This window comes from Eriocheir sinensis, unplaced genomic scaffold, assembly GCF_024679095.1.
Source record: "Eriocheir sinensis breed Jianghai 21 unplaced genomic scaffold, ASM2467909v1 Scaffold502, whole genome shotgun sequence".
NCBI classification, from domain to species: Eukaryota; Metazoa; Arthropoda; class Malacostraca; order Decapoda; family Varunidae; genus Eriocheir; species Eriocheir sinensis.
Window position 1 is genome coordinate 92,111 of NW_026111835.1, and position 19,389 is coordinate 111,499.

Genomic DNA, 19,389 nt, shown 5'->3' on the forward strand with positions numbered 1-19,389 from the left:
CAGTGAAGAAAAATGTAAAGTCCTGCACCTTGGGAGGGGAAATCCAGCACACCAATACCACATGGGAAATGCTCCACTATCCACCACAGAGGCAGAGAAAGACCTGGGACTGTATGTTACCAGGATAACAGTGAAGGGATATCCAGTACACCAATACCACATGGGAAACACTCCACTATCCACCACAGAGGCAGAGAAAGACCTGGTACTGTATGTTACCAGGATAACAGTGAAGGGAAATCCAGCACACCAATACCACATGGGAAACACTCCACTATCCACCACAGAGGCAGAGAAAGACCTGGTACTGTATGTTACCAGGATAACAGTGAAGGGAAATCCAGCACACCAATACCACATGGGAAATGCTCCACTATCCACCACAGAGGCAGAGAAAGACCTGGGACTGTATGCTACCAGGATAACAGTGAAGGGATATCCAGCACACCAATACCACATGGGAAATGCTCCACTATCCACCACAGAGGCAGAGAAAGACCTGGGACTGTATGTTACCAGGATAACAGTGAAGGGAAATCCAGCACACCAATACCACATGGGAAATGCTCCACTATCCACCACAGAGGCAGAGAAAGACCTGGTACTGTATGTTACCAGGATAACAGTGAAGGGATATCCAGCACACCAATACCACATGGGAAACACTCCACTATCCACCACAGAGGCAGAGAAAGACCTGGGACTGTATGTTACCAGGATAACAGTGAAGGGAAATCCAGCACACCAATACCACATGGGAAATGCTCCACTATCCACCACAGAGGCAGAGAAAGACCTGGTACTGTATGTTACCAGGATAACAGTGAAGGGATATCCAGCACACCAATACCACATGGGAAACACTCCACTATCCACCACAGAGGCAGAGAAAGACCTGGTACTGTATGTTACCAGGATAACAGTGAAGGGATATCCAGCACACCAATACCACATGGGAAACACTCCACTATCCACCACAGAGGCAGAGAAAGACCTGGTACTGTATGTTACCAGGATAACAGTGAAGGGATATCCAGCACACCAATACCACATGGGAAATGCTCCACTATCCACCACAGAGGCAGAGAAAGACCTGGGACTGTATGTTACCAGGATAACAGTGAAGGGATATCCAGCACACCAATACCACATGGGAAATGCTCCACTATCCACCACAGAGGCAGAGAAAGACCTGGGACTGTATGTTACCAGGATAACAGTGAAGGGATATCCAGCACACCAATACCACATGGGAAACACTCCACTATCCACCACAGAGGCAGAGAAAGACCTGGTACTGTATGTTACCAGGATAACAGTGAAGGGATATCCAGCACACCAATACCACATGGGAAATGCTCCACTACCCACCACAGAGGCAGAGAAAGACCTGGTACTGTATGTTACCAGGATAACAGTGAAGGGATATCCAGTACACCAATACCACATGGGAAACACTCCACTATCCACCACAGAGGCAGAGAAAGACCTGGTACTGTATGTTACCAGGATAACAGTGAAGGGATATCCAGTACACCAATACCACATGGGAAACACTCCACTATCCACCACAGAGGCAGAGAAAGACCTGGTACTGTATGTTACCAGGATAACAGTGAAGGGATATCCAGTACACCAATACCACATGGGAAATGCTCCACTATCCACCACAGAGGCAGAGAAAGACCTGGTACTGTATGTTACCAGGATAACAGTGAAGGCAATTACAGCAGACAGGTTGAGAAGAGTTCAGTGTCAAGGGCAGCCTGGGACGTAGTGGGACACAAGGTGTGTGGAAGAGGAAGGGAGGGAATGCATGCTGGACAGACGATACAAAATAGACAGTTAAGGAACAGTAGGGAAAGTAGACAGAGTATATGAATATTTTGGTAGAGTGACATCAACAAACTGTTTAGAGAACAAAAAGCTTTCAGAAAGAAGTCGAGATAAATTGGGGACTTCAACGGAGAAGTCACACAACTGTAGGCCTATGAATCACCTGGTTTAAGGCTGCTTTTTCTGAAACTTGCTTCACCGCACAATGCAGCAAGAATTCAGGTGCCAGATGCCGCCAAAAACAGTACTACTGCTTTAATTGGTTTGGTCACAACTTTTACACCAAACGCCTCACATAGCCAAGCTTGTGAGCAGGTGAGGTGCCGGAACACTGGAGGAGGGCCGTCACTGTGCCACTGAACAAACGGGAAGGAAGAAGGGATGATTGTGGCAGTCACGGGGAATAAGGTGACTCAGTGTGCCAGGGAAGGTGGAGGGAAGGGCTTTAAACGAAAGGGTGAAAAGAATGATAAAAAGTGTCGGCGATGAACAAGGGGGTGATAGGGAAGGGAGGGAGGTGTAAACATATGTTTTGACTGTCAGGATGCCTTGATTTTGTCCAGCTCTTCTGAGTCTGCCAAACAAGTAATGCTGTAGTTATTTATCCTTAAGACAGGCTGTTGAGCCCCTCTTCATGTCATTACTAAAGTCAACACAAACATGTACAAACATCCTGAGGCTGTCCACACTCCACAAAGCTGTTCAAGTTATCCGAGCCCAACAAATGCCAGTAATGGTGAGACTGTTCTTATTGCAGAGGTTGTTGAGTCACTCTTCACGTCCTCCCTGAAGGAAGCCGGCGGCCTGAAGCACCGCGGGCAGGTCACCACCACCAGCCTGCAGGCCAGGGACCACAAACACCTCTGGAAGGGACTCTGGAATGGCAGGCTTCGCTGTGGCTTCACTAAGGTCTCCTCACTCTTATATATACTCAATTTTGCATCAGTACACACGTCATCGTCATTGTCATATATTGGTCGGTATTATCAAACGCTTTCGTCCATCACATCAACTGTTTCCAAAGGCCAAACAGGAGATAAATTGGGTTCTCATGAGTGCTCTTTTAGGTTCATGGTACAGAAGAAGGGTCAAACTACCGCCAGGGTCATAAAACTGTCCTTGGAAATGCCCAAAATGCCTATGAAAGCCTTGCCAAGTATGTGTGCTTGGGTGCCAAAATGTTGAGTTATACAGCCCATTATTTCTCTGCTATAGGATGAAGGTCTTTCACAACTCTTTTTGGCAGCTCCTCTATACTTTATTTTATTGGAGCAGAGATTAGTGTTTTTTTCCCCCTGGAGTTGCTTCCTTTAATGAAAACAAAGTCCATTTGTCTCTGTGTCTGATGTTAATACACTTCATCCTGCCCCACAAAGCTTCTAATTTCACGTCCTGCTTCTCTGTCTGCCCTGACTTACACGCTGGCTGGGTGCTTTGGTTCCTCAGCTGTTGTGAGGTGCATGAGATGAAGTGCACAAGTCCAAGCCTCACCTTTCATAGGCACCAGGACACCTTTAACCTTTGTCTGTTCCCTGGTCCAGGACACTCAAGGCCTGTCTCCCCATGTTGTGCCTGGCATTCTTCTCCATTCAGCTTGGCACATTTCTTAACTTCTCTCTGGATCTTGTGTGAGGTGCAGAGTTCATGAAGCACATTTTAGGGCTGGGAATATGCACAGACTGCACCCTTCTCCTCAGGGAGAGGGGCAGGTTTATAGTCATAATAATACAATGTTTACCAAAATTGTTCCATTCCATTTCTCTCCTGATTTCTTATTCATTTTGTAGGCCTGGTTTGCAGTAATTAGGTAAAGTTTGGGGCACATGTTACAAGTGTGCCTGGCTGTGGTGCTCATCTCCATCCCTCTGGCCCTTGAGCCAGCAGCGGGCAAGGACCCTTCAGCCCCAGGACATGGCCACTACAGTATCTGGGTCACCACAGCTGCCTTGCCCAGGCTCCCTTTTATAGACCAACCCAAAAGGCAGGATGAACAGCTGGGTGGGTCGTCATTATAACCCAGACCGGTGTGTTCATAGCTAGCCGTCAACCTCTCCACCAAGGGAGCACACTGGTTGCTGTGTGTGTCTACTCTTTCAAAGGTTGCATTCCTCATTATTATTTTTTGCCAGTACCAATTTCTTCCTTCTATGTCTTAAAGTATAGCTCACCTTTCCCACTTGATGCTCCTGGAGTAATGATGTGTAAATAAAAGACAGAAATGACACCAGTGTAATTGTTTAATAGTGCAAACATAAATATGTACTACTAAACACTTCTCTAAGGGGTGTGTGTTTGTACACAGCAAACACTGCCTGGGTCACTGTAACAGCAGCCTGCCCCTGTCCCTGCAGAGGAAGGTGTTCCGTCAGTGTAACAGGAGAAAGCTGAAAGTAAAGGTCAACAAAAGTAAAGTGATGGTTTGTGAGCGAAGTAGAAGTGAGGTTGTAGATTTTGTATGCCCATATAGAATGGGAATTGAATGTGAAAAAGAATGCAAAATAATTTTGAATGGTGAAGAAATGGAGGAGGTCAATGAGTTTAAGTACCTTGGATCAGTTATGTGTAAGCATGGTGGTATGGAGGGAGAGACAAGAGAAAGGGCATTGCAAGCAAGAAGGGTGGTAGGGTCTTTGGGATGAATCATGAATGGCAGAAGTGTGAGCATGGAGGTATAGAGGGATTTGAGAAATACAATAATAACACCAACCCTCACATATGCAAGTGAAACGTGGGCCTGGAATGAAAGTCAGAGGTCTAGAGTGCAGGCAGTGGAAATGAGTTATTTGAGGAGTGCTTGTGGTGTGAGTAGAATGGATGGAATGAGTAATGAAAGTGTGTACGAGCATTTTGGAATGTGTCACAGGGGTGAAGGGAAGAAGTGTGGAGTGGTGGAAGAAGTGAAGCGACAGACTTTAAAGTGGTTTGGCCACATGGAGCGAATGGAGGAGAGTAAGATGACCAGAAGGGTGTATGTGAGTGAGATAGAGGGAGGGAATGCTAGAGGACGACCTCCAGTGAAATGGAGGGATAGGGTGCAAGAGTACGTTAGGGAGAGGGGGGAAAGATCTTTGAGAAACTTTGAGCAGGCAAGGAGGGAGTGTCTGGATAAAGGAAGATGGAAGCTCTTCTGCCGTGGCCATCCCCTGGTGGGAGCTCCTAGGAGCAGGCGTCGATGAAATGATGATGATGATGATGGGTCTAGAACAATGTTTTCAAAGTCACAATCAACAAACTAGCTCTGTCTTGCCCCTAACCTTAAAAATCAACAAAAAATGAGAACACGCCAGGTTTGCCAAGACCCCCAAAGCTCCCCCAGTAACAAATAAGATCACTAGGTTTTGCCGAAGTCAACACTAAAGGTTCTTCCTCCTCTTCCTCCTCCTCTCAGATCAACCGCACGTGCAGGACATGCCAGGCTCTGATGTCCAGTGTGGAGGAGATCGGAATTCCTATCATGAGGGAGACACAACTGCACCACACCCTCACCGGACGCCAGCAAGCTATTGCCATCCTGTAGTCGCCACACCTCCAGGTTGGTCGTGGCTTGGGGGGGAACCGTACATTTTCTCCTCAGTTCTGTGTCTTAATTTTAGGTTTGTTTGTACATCAAGCTTGATATTTGCCATCCTGAAGTCCCCCTCACTGTCATGACTCTACTCTTGCTCATTCCTATGCTATCCAGATCCCTTATGCAAGGGTTAACCACCATCTTCATTCTTTCATCCCTATTCTATCCAAATCCCTTATGCAAGAGTCAAACAGCATCTTCATTATTTCATCCCTGTACTGTCCAAATTCCCTATACAAGAGTTTTCCAGCATCTTCATTCTTTTATCCCTTCCACTGGTAAACTCTGAAACAGCAATAGCCTCCCTTTGTCTGTATTTTTACTCCTGCTCATCCCTATACTATCCTGATCCCTTATGCAAGAGTTGAGCAGCAGCATCTTCATTCCTTCATCCAGCAGGGAGTTCTCCAGGCACACGCCAGCATTGCCGCCAAGGACTTCACACTGCACTGCCCGAAACACCCGTCGAGGGTGATGAGGATGAGGAGACAGTCAAGATTGTGCAGTGGGTGAAGAGCAATGAGCCAATGGTAGGAATCTTGTCTCTCTGTCTGTATCTTAAATGTATTTGCCCTTCACTTACCCTGTTTGAAAAGTCTCTTGTCATAGAAGTTGCTGCTGGGACTTTGATGGAGTGGTTTGTGATCCTGGTGATGGCTTTACATGGCTTTTGCATCTTGAGCGGGGAAAACACCAATGAACACCCGGTTAGTCTTTTCTGTGGCCTTGGGAAACAGTCATGGTGGGAGCCTGACACGTTAAGGATGACCTCACTTTGTTGTAGAGAGTCTCATTAGTAAGGAAGCATGTATGAATTTTCTGAGGCAAGACCTATAGTAACTGTTTGGGGCTTTGTTAGGTTAGGTTAGGTTAGCTTCTCAATATTCTGATGTAATAAATATTCTAGGCGAGTACAGGCTGATTCAGTGTTTTAAAGAGACAGCCAGCACCTCACAACAGTCATCTGAGGCAGTGCACTTGAAAAGATTGGCATTTCCTTCTTTTTATTTATTTTTTCTTTGGTCGAGATGGAAGTCATGGGCACCCAGTTTAAGAATCATTATGTAAGACACTATATTTCTGTGCCTCAGTCTGTGTTGAGTTCCCTGACCCTTGTTGCTGTTTGCCCAGTGCTTGCCACAGGAGGGAAAGGAAGCAGAGCCTATTGTGGGGAGTAGAAAGACTGGTTTTGTGGAATTTGTGTGTAGATGTAGTGGCTGGGTGTGTGTCTTACTTGTCTCCTTCACCTGCATACCTCCTCCTCTCTCAACTCTTGCTCAGTCCTATACTATCCAGATCCCTAATGCAAGAGTCAACCAGCATCTTCATTCTTTCATCCCTTTCGCTGGTAAACTCTGGAACAGCCTCCCTTCGTCTGTATTTCCACTCCTGCTCATCCCTATACTGTCCAAACCCTTTATGCAAGAGTTAACCAGCAACTTCATTCATTCATCCCTTCTGCTGGTAAACTCTTTCCTTCCTTCCTCTTGTTCTTTTTCTTTCTTTCTCTTTCCTCCCTTCCTTTCCCTGGCTTCTGTTCCTTCTATCTCTCTGTCTGTCTTGCCCTTGAACTCCCTCCTTTGCCCCCAATAAACAGAAAACAAAACAAAAATTAATTTGTGTAGGCAATGGCAGCGTCTTCAACATTAACACGTTCCTTCCTTACTTACCCCCAGGGAGCCACCATCAAGCAGGACGACCACTCCGGAGCCATCATCATCACCCGCATCATGCATGGCTGACTGCTCCGGCCTCATCCATGCTGCCGACGAGGTGCAGGGGTCAACACCTTCAATGTGGAGGGCAAGACACCGGCGGATGTCCACAAGATGCTGGTGAGGGAGGGAGGGAGAGGGAAGGGAAGGGAAGGGAAGGGAAAGGAAAGGAAGGAGGGAGAGAGAGAGAGAGAGAGAGATAACTGTTGGTCAAATTTTATTCTCTCTTTTGCTTTTCCTGTATACTTGCTCTGGATGAAATAAAGCTATCATTACTATTATTAATATCATTATTTATTTTTCCGAGCCCACAAGTAACCAGCCCACCTCCTGTCCCCTTCCAGGTGCAGGCGGAGGGCACCATGACCTTCAGGCTGCTCCCGGCCAGCAGCTCGGTGCACCTCAGGAGAGCAAGGTGCGGGTGCACGCCTACTTCCACTATGACCCCAAGGAGGACAACAAGCACATTCCCTGCAAGGAAGCCGGGCTGCCCTTCAACAAGCTGGACATCCTGCACATTGTGACCCAGGATGACCCCTACTGGTAAGCCCTGGTGACCTCATAATGAAGCTTTGTGGCTCTCAGGTGATCCAGTGTCCCGCTTGACCTGCCCCACTCATGGGGAGCTATGCGGCTCAGGCCAACTGAGTGCTGGTGTGTGACATTGCCCCTGCAGCACCCTGCTAGACCAGAGGACTTGACCGCTGCAGTGGTGCATTCCGTCCACTGGTGAGTCACACAGCTCCCCGTGGGTGTGGGGGTGAAACACACTGACACTGAATCAGCTGGGCGCACCAAACACAGCGTTCCACACAGCAGCCCATCACAGTGTTCCCTCAGCAGCTCTTATAGGCGACCCTTTACTGAAAACAACAATCACAGTCAAAGGAAACATTTGTAGAAGGTGCTGCAAAGGTGTCACTGGCCACTCACATAACTACATCGTCTGCCTTATGTACAAACACTGCCCCCCGTCTGCACAACAACAGGCCAGCCCGAGGCAGGGCTGCTGCAGCTCAGAGGGGCTGCCGTGTCTCGCTGGGTGTGGTGGTGGGGGTGGCAGTGGTCACGGTGGCAGAGGTCTGGGCTTTCAGTGAGCAAACACACTCCCAACATCTGTATTCTATAGATTTACATAGATTTACATAGAAAATCAGACCACACAGACCCCATGGTCCAGACTTGGTGGTCTGTCCTTAAACCTAAGTGATTTTACATTAATCAGAAGACTCCAAAACGTTGCATTTCTACTCTAGTTGATATTAAGTTGAAGGAAGTGACGGTCGAGCTTATTTTTGAAGGAGTCAATCGTGTTACACTGGACCACTGATGGTGGGAGCTTATTCCATTCTCGCACTACAACGTTGGTGAAGAAAAATTTGGTGCAGTCTGAATTTACTTGTCTACATCTGAGTTTTACGCCATTGTTCCTCGTGCGCAAAGTGTCATCGATCATAAACAATGTTGATCTGTCTACATTCGTGAAACCATTAAGTATTTTAAAACATTCGATCAATTTTCCTCGGAGGCGACGTTTCTCAAGAGAACATGTTAAGGGTGAAAGCCTTTCTTCGTAGGATTTGTTGCGCAAGGAAGGGATAATTTTCGTTGCCCGACGCTGAACACCTTCTAATTTAGCAATATCCTTTGCATGGTGGGGAGACCAAAACTATACCGCATATTCCAAGTGGGGTCTGACTAAACTGTTGTAGAGCGGGAGTATTACATCTTTATTCTGAAATAAAAGTTTCTTTTAATGAAGCCCAACATTCTGTTCGCTTTATTTGCTGCATCGATGCATTGCTGTGAGAATTTGAGGTTTGACGCTATTTTGACCCCAAGTCCTTGACGCATTGAACGCTTTTGAGTTTAACGCCGCGCATTTCGTAATCAAACTTCTTACTCCTCGTTCCAACTTGAAGGACCTGGCACTTGTCTACGTTAAAGGGCATCTCCCATCTATCCGACCAAGCTGAAATTTTGTGCAAATCCTCTTGGAGGCTTTGCCTGTCTTCGTCAGTGAGAACCGAGTTACCAATCTTTGTGTCGTCTGCAAATTTACTAATGCGGTTATTGAGTCCAACATCCACGTCGTTGATGTAAATATTGAAGAGCACTGGGCCAAGAACCGAGCCCTGAGGACGCCACTAGTGACCGGCGCCCACTCTGAGTTAAATCCGTCAATCACTACTCTTTGTTGTCTGTTGCTCAACCAATTCGCGATCCATTGGTTTACCTGACCGTCAATACCTATTTGCTTTAATTTGTAAAGTAATTTATGATGCAGGACTTTATCAAACGCTTTCTGGAAATCAAGATAGACTACGTCCAGTGATTTGATTACGTCATAAACAGTGAAGAGGTCGTTATAAAGGTTAATAGATTTGATAGGCAGGATCTTTTGTTTCGGAAGCCATGTTGTGAGTCCCCAATTAATGAGTGGCTTTCAAGGTAACTCACAATTTGTCTCTAATTATGCCCTCAAGTAGCTTACCTACAACCGAAGTTAGACTAATGGGCCTGTAATTACCTGGTACTTTTTTGTCTCCTTTCTTAAAAATCGGTGTCACGTTAGCCTTTTTCCAATCTGAAGGGACAATGCCTTGTCGCAAGGACATATTGAATACGGTTGTGAGGGAGGAGTATTTCGCACTTTGTTTCTTTCAGCAGAGTTGGATATACTTTATCAGGTCCAGGACTTTTATTTGTTTTAAGTGATTTGAGGGCTTTAAGGACTTCATCGGGTTTTATTTCAAAGTTAGACAATGCATGCTCGGGATTTACATTAGTACTGGTGTTGGTGGTGGTGGTGGGAGGACTGTTATTAAACACCGAGGAAAAGTAATTATTTAATAGGTTTGCAACGTGTTGGCTGTCAGTCACTAGTGCACCGTCGCTGTTTGTTAAAGGTCCAATTCCACTTCTGATCGCCTTTCTGTTGTTTATGTAACTGAAGAAGGATTTCGGATTTTTTTTACAGTTGGCTGCAATATTTTCTTCATATCTACGCTTTGCCTGATGCACTAATCTTTTTACTCGTCGCCTTGCATCATTGTAAAGTCTAATGTTTTCGGGCGTGCTTTGCTCTTTCTTTAACCTGTAAGACAATTTTCTCTCCTTGACTGAGTGTTTAATTTTGCTATTAAACCAAGGTGGACTTTTATTAGTGTTAATTCGCTTCTCGCACAAGGGGACAAATGTGTCCTGCTGAGTGAGTAAGTGATCTTTAAAGTTTAGCCAGGCGTCCTCTGCATTGCCGTCATCTGATAGTTGCATATCTATTAGTTTTCGTCGGATTTCTACGAAGTTGGCTCTTTTGAAATTGGGCACCTTAACTTTATTTTCAGTCACCGATGTTTGAGCTCTAATGTCAACGCGCACTAGTTTATGATCGCAGGAACCGAGGTGTTCTCCTACCGTGACATTACTGACTAGGTTATCTTGGGTCGCTATAACAAGGTCAAGTATGTTATTTTGTCGAGTTGGTTCAGAAACCATTTGGCTTAGATAATTTTCCTCTAGAAATTCGATCATTCTATGGGACTCACCTTCTGTACCCGACAGTGTCGCCCAGTCGATATGGGGGAGGTTAAAGTCTCCGAGTATCAGTGAGTCGCTGTTATTAAGTGACTGCCTTAAGACGCTGTACATTTCAAGATCGCCATCAAGTGATTGCCCCGGAGGCCTGTAAGTGACAGATATATTTAAATTGACTTTTGCAATGTTTACTCTCACGCACAAATGTTCAACGTTACTTTTTCTTGGTTTTTTGTCAGTAGGTTGCAAGTAGCTTTTTGACAAAAGGGCGACGCCACCCTCTACAGTTTACACGATCATTGTTGAAGAATCTGTAGCCATCTATGTTGTATTCGGAACTTAAATCAATATTAGTGGTGTCGATAAATGTTTCGGTTATAGCAATTACGTCAAAGTTTTCTGTCAGAGCAAGACATCGCAGTTCATCAAATTTGTTTCTTAGGCTACGCGCATTGAAACTAAGGACTCTTAGGTTATCTTGAAGCTTGGTAATAGAGGTACTGGAGGGTTCAATGTTACGAGTCTGTTGCGGTGTGGTGTCTATTTACACGGGCGGGATGGAAGGACGTGGCTGAGAGTCGTTTTTGTTGTTCGGGCGTTACGTACGGCGTTGTTGAGGAGCCTTCCAATCTGGCTGCCCCGATGGGGACAGGTGTATGCCGTCCCTTTGGAAAAGTTTACTCTGGCCGTAGAAATCGTTCCAGGCGTTAAAGAACTCGACGTCAAGTTCTCCGCAGAGAGTCTGTAGGCGGTTGTTGAGGCTGAAGGCCTTACTGTAGAGTCAGAGCTTTTCGTTGCTTTCCTTATTGGTGGTTATGTTCATCTATAAATGTAGGTTGGGTTGTTTAAAGCACATGAGACAGAGCACAAAAGGCATTTTCAATGAGTTCTTGTCTGTTTTATTTTTTATTCAAAATTTTCACCCAAACTTTGGTCCAACCATTTCAAATAGTCTGTTTGGACGGCGGATTTCTTGGGTCCTTTCCTCCCTCTGCTCTGCCGCTCACTCCCAACACCTGTTTTCCCTCTCATGTGTTAGCTACAGGTAACATAGGAGAGGGAAAAACAGAATGTTGAAATAACAGAGCAGAGGAAGAGAACAGGAATCTACTGCCAAACGGACCATTGAAATGGTTGGACATTTTCAACCTCAATATCACTAGAGCCAGGGCCCACTGTAGACCCTGAGTCCCTCCATGGAGTATGAACACTAGGAGACAGTAAAGTAAGGGGAGGGCAGGGACAGAACAATGCCTGATGAGCTAACAAGAGGTGTGTGTTGCTTCTTGCCTTCAACTCACCAATGTCAGCAGGAGAAACAGTCTACACTACAAGTAGCCTCAGCCCCTGCCATCACGGCTGACATGCCCAATAAGCCCCACAGCCTCCCTCACCCTCCAGGCCAACATCAGCATCAGCTCTAATTTCTAACACTTGCTGGGTAGCCGTTGTTGGCGAGAAGCTGGGAAACTCTCTTCAGCTCGGTGTTCGCGGCTGCCCATGTTGAGGTGTGTGTGAGGGCCCTCTTGACAAAGGCGCTGATTATGCTGCGCCTATATCTTTCGGGGCATTCGCTAGCACCGTTGAGACAGAACCCGAGGTTAGTGGCTTTCACGTACACTTCTGTTGAAAAAGATGTGTCCTCACGGTGCACCATGGTGTCCAGAAATGGGAGCTTCTTATTTTGTTCTATTTCATGCGTGAAGTTTAAGCAGGAGTCGTTCTTGAATTCGGTGATTAACTCGTTGATGTGGCTCATGGTGTCAACGCTGATGAAGATGTCATCGACGTACCTCGCGTAGATTTGTGGTTTGAATTGAGGGTGGCGTGCAAATAGCCTTTCTTCGATGGACCTCATGTAGAAGTTGGCGAAGAGGACGCCGAGGGGTGATCCCATGGCCACACTGTCTCACTGCATGTACACCTTGCCGTCGGGTCCGTGAAATGGTACTTCTTTAATACATGCTTGTAGAAGGAGGTGTAGCGAGGCTTCGGGAATGTTGAGTGGCTCTTCGTCTTCTAAGTGGTAGATGCGTTGACAGATGAGATCTATGGATACGTCGACCGGTACATTGGTGAAGAGTGATTCAACGTCCATGGATGCCATGATGTTGGAGGGACGGGTAGTCTTCAGGAGATCGAGGAACTCTGTTGTGGACTTCAAACTGAAGGAGGCTGGTGTGAATGGTGTGATGAGTTCGTTGAGGCGCTTGGCGAGTTTGTAAGTAACTGATGGTGTCTGGCTGATGATGGGACGTAGGGGGTGGCCTTCCTTGTGGGTCTTGACGTTGCCATAAGCGTAACCCAGTTTGTGGTTGCCTTAGATGAGGGGGATTTTCTTACTGATGTTGTTGTTAGTGTGGCGGATGATACGGTTCAACTTAGTCTTGATATGGTTCGTTGGGTTTCTTGTGATTCTGCTGAATTTTGTGGCGTCGGTCAGGATGGTTGCCATCTTATTCAAGTAGACATCTTTGTCAAGAATGACAAAGATAGATGACTTATCGGCCCTGCGGATGACAATGCGATCGTTGCTCTTCAGTTCTTGGGCAACAGTTCGAAATTCAGGTGTGAGGAGGGAGCTGCGCTGGTGTCCTCTTGTTATCTTTGCTTCTCGGATGATTTCGGCTTGTAGGTCAGGTGATGTTGTTACCCTCTTGTCGTTCTCGAGCTTTTGAATGTCTTCGAGTAGCATTTCCAGTTCTATGCGCTTGGTGAGCGTTTTTCCTGAGGAGGAAACACATGGAGGACAACACCATAATATTGACAAGAGAAAACAACAACAAGAGACTCAAAATGACCGAGGCAGTGCTAATTTACACCCATAAACCTGCAATAAACATACAGCATCAACCCGACACGTCACTCCCGACAAAGAGGCAGCAAGCGCCAAGCTAAGCTATGATTGGCTGAGAGCCGCGCACACTAACGTGCAGGCTCAGCGAGGCAATATATAGCCCCGCCTACCAAAATCCCTCGAAGAAGAAGAAGCAGCTCACTCACTCCTTCTCCTACACCTGCAAAGAGAACATTTCCTGAAGATGGCCGAATAGGCTGAAAGACGTCTTGAGACATATATCTCCATTACCTACAACCAAAAGACCACGCCACAGTGCGTGAAATAGAAAAAACAACTTATAAAGAGAATAATGCAAAATCTGCTGTTGATTTTGATAAAGAATATATATATATATATATATATATATATATATATATATATATATATATATATATATATATATATATATATATATATATATATATATATATATATATATATATATATATATATATATATATATATATATATATATATATATATATATATATATATATATATATATATATATATATATATATATATATATATATATATATATATATATATATATATATATATATATATATATATATATATATATATATATATATATATATATATATATATATATATATATATATATATATATATATATATATATATATATATATATATATATATATATATATATATATATATATATATATATATATGGGGCCTGATGGTCGGCCCAAGGCATCTTCCAGGTGGGAGCTGATGTCAGCCAGCCGTTCTGGCACAGGCAGTGTTTATAGTTATAGCCATCCTGCATTGGCTCATGCTGCCCCCCGAACTCGTTCTTGATTCGCTTGGACGGCTTTCTCTATAGTGTTGATGGGTGGTCTTCAGGACAGCATGTGGGTAGTTTTAAGCCACTCGGCGGTGACTGAAAAATCCGAGTGGTAGCGTGGTTCGAACCCGCGTCGTCCATCACGCAGTGAATGTGGGCCAGTACGCTACCAGTTCGGCCACCGCCTATATCTATCTATCTATCTATCTATATATATATATATATATATATATATATATATATATATATATATATATATATATATATATATATATATATATATATATATATATATATATATGGAGAGAGAGAGAGAGAGAGAGAGAGAGAGAGAGATGTATATGTAGATAGATAGATAGATAGATAAATAAATAGATAAGAAGATAGATAGATAGATAGATAGACAGATATAGATAGATATAGATAGAGATAGGTAGATAGATCTATAGATATTCAATACATTTACATCTCACAACTTCCTGAATATATAAAAATCCTATAAACAATGAATGGCAGTGGACCCAACACGGATCCCGCAGACTCATTCGATAGGCTGTCCCAGTCCGATTGCCTTCGCTGACTGACTGATGACATTATAAAATCATTAGCTCTCTGTAATCATAAGGTAACATGCTCTTTCGGCCACCTCTTCCGATTCTTTACAGGAGCAGCAGTAGCAGGCTTTTTATTGTTTCCTGTTGTTGTGGCCTTGTGCTGTCTCCTTTGCTGTAAAAGAAAAATAATAAAATAAATCACTAACCAGCTGTCATACAACCCTAAATAAATACACGGGCAAGTAATTATTATACACGAAATACACTTCCCAACCAGTGAATGACGGAGAAGCCAACCAAGACAAGACCTTCGACTCTCACCTCCACCCAACCCCCCACCACCCATCAATCCCCACCACCAGCACCACCACCTATCAACCCCCCACCATCACACCACTGCCCACCACCATTCCGACCCCCCCGCACCACCACCCCTCTCAGAAGCATCACCTCACCGCAGAACAATCCAGGGCGTGGCATTCGCTGATGAAACGAAAATATCACAACCTTTAATGGCAATGGTGCTGCTGCGTGTGTGTGTGTGTGTGTGTGTGTGTGTGTGTTCCCTAACCTAACCTAACCCCTGATGCCCCCTAACGAAATCCAGGAACTGGCGTGTTCGTGGATGGTTTATAAGAATCTAGCAAGGGTTTACTAGGCACGTCGATCTGAAGCTTGAGAATCAATTGTTACCTTTTCATTAGAACAGTCTTGCACTTGTTTGATCTTCCCGTGAGTTTGATAATATAGATACACACTTCTTAACTTATTATTAGAACAGTCTTATTCTTGTTTACTCTTCCCTGGGGTTTAAAAATAGAGAACCACTTGTTAACTAATCTTTATGACTTTCTTACTCTTGTTTACTCTTCCCGTGGCTTTGAAACTAGAGAACCACTTGTTAAACCTAATGTGGTGTGTGTGTGTGTGTGTGTGTGTGTGTGTGTGTGTGTGTGTGTGTGTAAATATTTCACGACGCGCACTTTGAAAACAGGATCAGCTTTTAACGAATAATCTGCCTAGCAAGAGCTTACGCATTTTTACGTAATCCACTCCCTCCATTATCACATCACCTGTTGTTGCTGTTTTTTTTGTCCTGCTTTTTCTCGTCTCTACAAGTAAGAGGGTGTTGCCTCGGTACAGAATTCGTGCAAGTTTCTCAACGTTATTTACTTTTTTATTTTACTTTTTAAATCTAAGAAAATAAAAGTATCGGTGATGAGTCCGTAGATTTATAATGGACACAAGGCCTTGAGGATGTCAGCTGGTGTGCATTTTCGTGGTGAGCGAGACAAAAGATGAGAAGTTAATTTGAAGTGATTTATATATTTACGTAGTAGCGGTATTGGAAAAAATAATCTTCAGCTCATATTAATTATGGAAAACGAAGGGAGTTAACATATAATACGGAGTTTTCGATTACTGTTTTTATTTTATTTTATTTATGTTTTGCTTTAGTTGTTGTTAGGTATTATTTTTCTTCTTACTCTCCTCGTTGATTTTGTTGTCATTATTATTATTTTCCTCATACTTCTTCTTCTTTGTCTTTTCTTCTTTGTCTTTTCTTCTTCTTCTTCTTCTTCCAGGACGCTAGCGTTCTTCAGGATGAGCTAGACAGACTATATGATTGTGCGGGAAGTGGCAGATGGAATCCAATGTCGGGAAGTGCAGTATTCTGAGTGTAGGTAGGAATAACCCCTCACACAATTATATACTCCTTAAATGACACTCCGCTGAGTAGGTCTGGGTGTGAGAGAGATTTAGGAGTCTTAGTGAGCACTGACCTCCGTCCTGGAGCTCAGTGCATTCAAGCTAAGAATCGTGCAAATAGGGTACTGGGTTTCATCTCGAGGAGCGTAAGCAATAGGGCTGAAGTCATCCTCAAACTCTACATAGCATTAATTAGACGTCATTTCGATTATGCGGTTCAGTTCTGGTCATCTTACTGTAGAGTGGATATCAAGTAGTTAGAATCTGTACAGAGGATGATGACAAAAATGATTCAAGGGGTGAGAAACTTGCCTTATGAAAATAAACTGAAGCATTTAAATTTATACGCTCTAGGAAGGCGAAGGTTACGAGGTGACTTGATCGAGGTTTATAAATGGGTGAAGGACTTTAATAAAGGGGATGTAAATAGGGGTTTGGTTGTAAAAGATCAAGGTAGAACACGTAGCAACGGTTTTAAGCTAGTTAAATTCAGATTCAACAAAGACATAGGCAGAATTGGTTTACCAGTAAAGTGGTGGATGAGTGGAGCAGGCTTGGGAGTCATGTTGTGGGTGCCAATACCATAGATGCATTGAAGAAGAGTTTGGATAAATTCATGGATAGTGAGGTTAGGTGCGGTTAGACTTACAGGAACTGCCTTGTATCGGCCAACCGGCCTCTTGCAGACTCCTTACGTTCTTATGTTCTTTTGTTGTTGTTGTTGTTGTTGTTTCTGTTCTTGTTCTTGTTCTTCTTTTTCTTCGTCTTTTTCATAATTTCTTCTTATAATTAATGATCGCTTTGTCCTTCCATTTAGTTATCGATATGTTTCTCTGTCTCTATCTTGCACTTCCTTTAGACAATTAGTCTCCCTTCCTTCCTCTTACCTCCTCACTCCCTCTTTATGCCTCCTTTTATTTTTTCCCATTCCGTTCTTTCTATCAATGGTCTAATGTCGGCTGCAATTAGTTTAACGTCGGTGGCAGTAAAAACATTCGAGTCTATTATAGATGAAAATATCCGTGACCACCTAGACTCCTAGAGAAACAGCCTGATCAATGGTCCCCACCTTGGGTTCATTGATCAAGGCTAGATCTTGTCTGACTTTATTGTTTTTTCTTTTTACAAAAAGTGTCAAATACGTAAGGACGACAGTTATGATATTGCATATCTTAATTTTAGTAAAGCATTCGACAAAGAACCTCACCAATAACTTTGACAACAATTAAAGCCCACGGGTTTGAAGGTAGATGGATCATGGTGTGGTTCAGTGACAGGAAGCAGAGTTCTGGGCTCAGGTAGTACATGGGGATAATGGGATTGGGTTCGAGGTACTAAGTCTGATGCAAATATCACGATACTTTGGGTGGAGCAGGTGCGGGAATTCCCTACCCGGCAGCATTGTCGCTTCAACCACAACAAGGCATACCATTTTATATGTGGGTTGTTTAGTGTTTGACATAGTCTTTAAATTTTTGTATATGGTAAAACAAGTCTATATTATGTTGTGAATGTATCGAATTTTAGGATAGTAACGATGATTTATGTATGGAAATGAATTCAACCGTGTGCTACCCAGCGACGTTGTCATGTCTATGGTCAAGGTCGCCGGGTGACCTGTGGACCTCGGGTTGCCCCGGGCCATTATTCCCTGGTAGAGAGGAAGCGGGTGAGAGAGGGGGAGGGAAGGTAGCGGTAGCCAAGGTCCAGCCCGTGAGACAGATGCAAGGATTTCTTGACAACATTTTATCAGTGTCTTTTTACCGATACCCTCGCTACACTTGACCCGATAAAAACAGTTATATTTTGTGAGCTTTGTTCTCCGTTCATTTTGCAATTGGCAAGGAACCTATAATATGGCCCCTCGGGCCAAATTTGGGGCTTTACCGTGTAGCAGCGACGGGCCAAATTTGTGCCATGATATACACCCCCCAAAAATAGATGATGCATAAACCGATCACAAAACGCTTTGATATATATTATGAAATGATTTGTGTGAGTGATGATTTTTTTCTCATTTTTCTCGCTTAGAAGGACCATTAAGAAACATGATCCCTGCGGCTACCGGGTTAATAGTCCCCTCATATCCTTGTGTATCCGTGTTATTTCCTTCACCTCGTTCTCCACTGCTCTCCCTCTCTCTCTGTCCCGTTCCCGGTCTCCCTCAATCCTCTCTCTCACCTCCCAACCCTCCCTCCCTCCCAGCCACTCACTCCCTTAATCCCATAATCGTCACTCCCTTAATCCCCATAATCCTGTGATCGCGATATTATTGACAATTAGTCCCGTTCTAATGCGTTTACAAACCCAACTCATTAATCGATTCCTACTTTACTCTCTCTCTCTCTCTCTCTCTCTCTCTCTCTCTCTCTCTCTCTCTCTCTCTCTCTCTCTCTCTCTCTCTCTCTCTCTCTCTCTCAAGATTAAGTAATATGTATAGTGTTTTGATGTGTTTCTGTTAATATTTTTGAAACTATGAGGTTTGTGGAGAAACGAGAGAGAGGAGGAGGTGGAAGTGGAGGTGGAGAAGGAGAAGGAGGAGGAGGTGAAGGTGGAGGTGGAAGTGGAGGTGGAGAAGGAGGAGGAGGTGAAGGTGGAGGAGGAGGTAACTTTATTCTCTCACAGTCCTCATATAAGGCAACCACGAGGTCTGTTTTTTTTTTCTTTTTAAAGGAGGAGGAGCAGGAACAAAGAAACACAAAGTGAGAACAAACAACAGCAGGCCTGCTGGTCATTACGAGGCTGTTTGTGATAAGCTACACTAACTATCTAATCAAAGGTGGAAGATGAAGGACAGCAAAGGCGAAGGCCGTGGTGAG

General features: G+C 44.1%; 1 pseudogene; it reads left to right on the plus strand.

Moving 5' to 3' along the window:
- Positions 1-19,389, plus strand: part of LOC126992810 (protein Wnt-7b-like) — a 53,823-nt pseudogene that overhangs the window by 18,279 nt on the left and 16,155 nt on the right.